The sequence below is a fragment of the Coregonus clupeaformis genome, unplaced genomic scaffold (genome assembly GCF_020615455.1).
Source record: "Coregonus clupeaformis isolate EN_2021a unplaced genomic scaffold, ASM2061545v1 scaf3184, whole genome shotgun sequence".
Taxonomy (NCBI): Eukaryota; Metazoa; Chordata; class Actinopteri; order Salmoniformes; family Salmonidae; genus Coregonus; species Coregonus clupeaformis.
In genome coordinates, this window is record NW_025536638.1 from 20,792 (window position 1) to 25,873 (window position 5,082).

Genomic DNA, 5,082 nt, shown 5'->3' on the forward strand with positions numbered 1-5,082 from the left:
TGAATATTGGTGATTATAATCTCCTCTGTCCCTGACCATCATGATTTTAAAATTATGCTCTCTCACTTTACAAGTTATTTAATGAAATATGTTACCTAATAATTTTGTAGCCATTAGTTCAGTGGTTGGTTGAAGAATTTAATAGAAATTATGAATTGGTGGTTAGAAAAAAATCCTGCCTTTTAGCAATTGGACCATTGCTTATGCCCTCGACAACTGTCAGCAGCCACTAACCAATACATACAGTGCCTTAAAAAAGTATACACAACCCTTTACTTTTTCCATATTTGATGTGTTACAAAGTGGGATTCAAATGGATTTAATTGTCTTTTTTTTGTCAACGACCTACACAAAATAATCAAAAATGTCAAAGTGTAAGAAGAATGATAACATTAAAAAATATATATATAAAAAAAAACACTAATATATCTTGATTAGATAAGTATTCAACCCCCTGAGTGAATACATGTTAGAATAACCTTTTGCAGCGATTGTCACGAACAGAAGAGGACCCAAGAGCGCAAGTTCAAATTCAGAGTTCTTTATTCAAGGTTACAGGCGGGAAGAGGAGTCCCAGGGGTGTCAGGGGTCTTTCAGGGTCCTCCTGTGGGTACCTGTGCTCCGGGGGTCACCAAATGTCCGGGGGTGTCCAGTCCAAGTGCTTAGTGTGTGTGTTCCCCAGTGATGGAGCGGCGTATCGGGCTGAGGGTGGTGAAACGTCTGGGCACGCTCATCTGGTGGTCGGAGACCTGGGGAAACACACACACACAACAGCAATATGAATGGCAGGCAGAAGTACAGATCAGGGCTGGGCAAATATCGTGGTGAGAGACAGAAGGCAGAAACGAGTTACCGGAGGGGCTGAAGATCGGAGAGTAGTCGAGGTCCAGAAGGCAGGTTGGGATAGACGGGGCAGTAGAACAAGGGAGGCAGTCAAGAAAGGATCGGTATCACAAACAGGAGTCAGAGCGCAGACAGGCAGGTTACTGGTCCGGGTTTGAAGACGATCTGACAGGGCTTGGCTGAAAACCAGGGCTTGATATACTGGGAGAGGTAGTGGGGAAATGCAGTTCAGCTGGCAGAGTAATTAGAACAGAGTGAGGCAAGGTGAGGATGGTGAGTGGGAAATGCAGTGCAGCTGGCCAGGTAACAAGAGCAGAGCAGGGCAGGTGGAGCTAGTTAGGCTGAGTGAGAGAGGGAGGTGAGCAGAGTGGAAGATAATTGAATGCAATTAATGTTGCTACCAGGGGAGAGAGAGTGCTCATGACAGGACCCCCCTCCAAGGGACGGCCCCAGAAGTCCCAAGAACAACATCATGCCGGGAGGGTGGAGGGGAGCAGGCGGCGGGTCAGAACTCCTCCGAGCGGTCCGAGTGAATCTCCTCATCCTCAGAAGGAGCTGGAGGGTCACGGTCGGGAGACAGGACAGGCACTGAGACAGGAGCAGGGCGGGCCGGACGGCTAGGAACCCCTCTTGGGCGGCCCCTACGGATTGCAGGCTGATCAGGATGTAGTCGGTGGAAGTCAGTGATAAGGGTCCGGTCCACTATCCTCCTGGCCGGGATCCAGGTCCTCTCCTCTGGACCATATCCCTCCCAATCAACGAGGTACTGGAGACCCCTACCCCTTCGCCTAGGCGGAGCAGCCGCCGGACGGTGAAGACAGGACCGCCATCTACGAGGCGCGGAGGAGGTGGCGCCGGAGCTGCAGGGACCAGGGGACTTTCATGGACCGGCTTGACCTTGGAGACGTGGAAGGTGGGGTGGACCCGCATGGAAGCGGGCAACTGAAGTCGGACCGCCGTTGGACTGATGACTTTCTGCACAGGAAAAGGACCAATGAAGCGAGGGGCCAGCTTTCGTGATACAAACCCGCAGCGGCAGATCCCGGGCAGACAGCCAGACCTTCTGACCAACCCGGTAAGTAGGTGCTGGGGTCCTCCGTCGGTTGGCACCGACGGGCGTAGCTGGTTCCAGACTTCAGGAGCACAGTGCGAGCCTGGGCCCAAGTGCGGCGGCAGCGGCGGGCATACGCAAGAGCAGACGGACAGGTGGCATCCGCCTCCTGGCTGGCAAACAGTGGAGGTTGATACCCGTAGACACACTGAAAGGGGGGAGAGCCCGGTGGAGGAACTGGTGAGTGAATTATGGGCATATTCCACCCAGAGCAGGTGTTGAGCCCAGGCCCGGGGGATTTTGGGAAGCCACACACCTCAGTGCCTTCTCCAGCTCCTGGTTCATGCGTTCAGTCTGGCCGTTTGACTGCGGGTGGAATCCAGACGATAGGCTGGCGGTGGCCCCAAGGAGATGACAGAACTCCTTCCCAAAAGGTTGCTGAGAATTGCGGGCCCCGGTCTGACACTATATCCTGGGGTAGGCCATGGATACGAAACACATGTTCCAGGACCACCTGGGAGGTCTCTTTAGCAGAGGGTAGTTTGGGAAGGGGCACGAAGTGGGTCATCTTACTAAAGCGGTCAACAATGGTAAGGATGACTGTGTGTCCGTCAGAGGGCGGAAGGCCCGTAACAAAGTCCAGTGAAACGTGGGACCAGGGCCTCTTGGGTATGAGTAGGGGTTGCAGCAACCCAGCAGGAGGCTGGTTGGGAGTCTTGTTTCGGTTACAAGTGGGACAAGCTCGGATGAATTCTCGGACATCCCGTCTCATCCCCCGCCACCAGAACCGCTGGCAGGACCAGATGAAGGGTGCGAGTGATGCCGGGATGACAGGCCAGACGGGATTCGTGCCCCCCACTGAATCACAGGTGACCTGAGATTTGCTGGAACAAACAGACGGTTGGGGGCGCTGGTGCTTGGACCTGGCTGGTCCCGAAGAGCCTCCATGACCTGCTTCTCGATCTCCCAGGTGAGGGCCGCTACGACCAAGTGGCTGGGAAGAATGGGAGCTGTCATGGCGGTGGTCTCGTCCTTCTGAAACATCCGGGAAAGAGCATCAGGTTTGATGTTGCGAGATCCCGGGCGGTAGGAGAGCGTGAAATTGAAGCGCGTAAAGAACAGAGACCACCGCTGTTGACGGGAGTTCAGCCTCCTGGCTGTTTGGATATACTCCAGGTTCTTGTGGTCTGTCCACACTACGAATGGTTCCTTTGACCCCTCTAACCAGTGCCGCCATTCTTCAAGGGCGAGCTTGACAGCCAACAGCTCGCGGTTCCCAATGTCGTAGTTGCATTCGGCAGGGGTTAGCCGACGGGAGTAGAAGGCACAGGGGTGCATCTTGCCATCCTCAGCTGCTCTTTGAGAAAGCACTGCACCCACTCCCATCGTCCGAAGCATCTACCTCCACCACAAACTGCCTTGCTGCATCTGGCATCTGGAGGATGGGAGCAGAAGTGAAACATGTCTTGAGGATATTGAAGGCCTTATCAGCAGCTGATGTCCATTGGTACGGTTGTTTAGTGCTGGTTAGCGCCGTGAGGGGTGCAGCCACTGTGCTATAGTTTCTGATGAATCTCCTATAAAAGTTGGCAAAGCCCAGGAACTGTTGCAACTTCTTCCGAGACTCAGGAACTGGCCAGGAAGTGACAGCCGACACCTTCGTGAGATCCATCTGAATGCTGCCCTCGGTCACCACATACCCCAGGAATGAAACGGTCTTGGCATGGAACTCGCACTTCTCTGCCTTCACGAAAAGAGAGTTCTCCAGCAGGCGGCGCAGGACCAACCGGACGTGGTGCGTGTGTTCTGACAGAGTCTTTGAGAATATTAAAATATCGTCCAAGGTACACAAATACGAACGTATTTAGCATGTCCCTGAGGATATCATTCACTAGGGCTTGAAAAACTGCTGGGGCATTGGTGAGGCCGAAGGGCATGACGAGATATTCATAGTGGCCGGTTGGTGTGTTGAACGCTGTCTTCCATTCGTCTCCCTCCCTCATCCGCACCAGATGGTAGGCATTGCGAAGGTCCAGCTTAGTGAATACAGTGGCTCCCTGCAGCAGTTCGAAGGCAGACGAAAGTAAGGGCAGTGGGTAGCGATTCTTAACCGTGATGTCGTTCAGACCCCGGTAATCTATGCATGGACCGAAGAGAACCGTCCTTCTTGCCGACAAAGAAGAATCCCGCTCCTGCGGGGGAAGACGACCGGTCTAATTATCCCGGAGGCAAGAGAGTCATTAATGTAGTCCTCCATGGCCTTTCTTTCCGGGGCTGACAGTGAATACAGACGACCCTTGGGAGGTGCTGTGCCAGGCAGGAGATCAATCGCGCAGTCATAGGGTCTGTGTGGGGGTAGAGATGTCGCCTTGGATTTGTTGAACACCTCTTTCAGGCTGTGGTAACAGGCCGGAACATTGGATATGTCGGAGGTAGCGCTAGATCCTTCCCGGTGAACGGGCAGGGTGGCCCCCCCTTAAACAGGTCTGGTGACAACTCCTTCCCCACTCACGGACTGTTCCTGTCTCCCAGTCGATGTGGGGGTTGTGCTGACGGAGCCACGGGTATCCAAGAATGAGTGGTTGGCCAGGTGAGTGTAGGAGGTGAAACTGGATGGACTCCTGGTGGTTTCCTGACAGCAGGATTGTCACAGGGGCGGAGATATGAGTGACAGTGCCGAGATGATGCCCATCCAGGGCTCGTGCAGGAATGGGTTGTGTCAGTTGATGATGGTTCACGCCCAGTTGCTGTGCAAGCTCAGGGTCCATGATGTTTGCTTCGGCTCCGGAATCCACAAGGGCGGCCAATGTATGAGTCTTGTCAGAAAGCTGAAGGCGGAGATGAAGCAGGGTCTTTCGGATGGAGGGAGACTGAAGGCTTGTTGAGCTCACCCGGATCTCCCCTACACCTGGTGAGCTGCGGCTTTTGCCGGACAAGTAGCGACACGGTGATTCTCGCCACCACAGTAGAGGCAAAGGTTGGAGCTTAGACGGCGCCGACGCTCCTCGGGAGTCAGAGAGGCACGGCCAATCTCCATGGGCTCAGGCTGATTGAGTTGGCTATGGGACTTGACAGGCAGGGGCTGGACAGAAGCGGTATCGACCCGAGTACGGATGGCAGGTTGACTGAGACGGCCCTTCTCCCTCCTCCGGGTCTGTATACGGCGGTCAATACGAACGGCAAGGTCA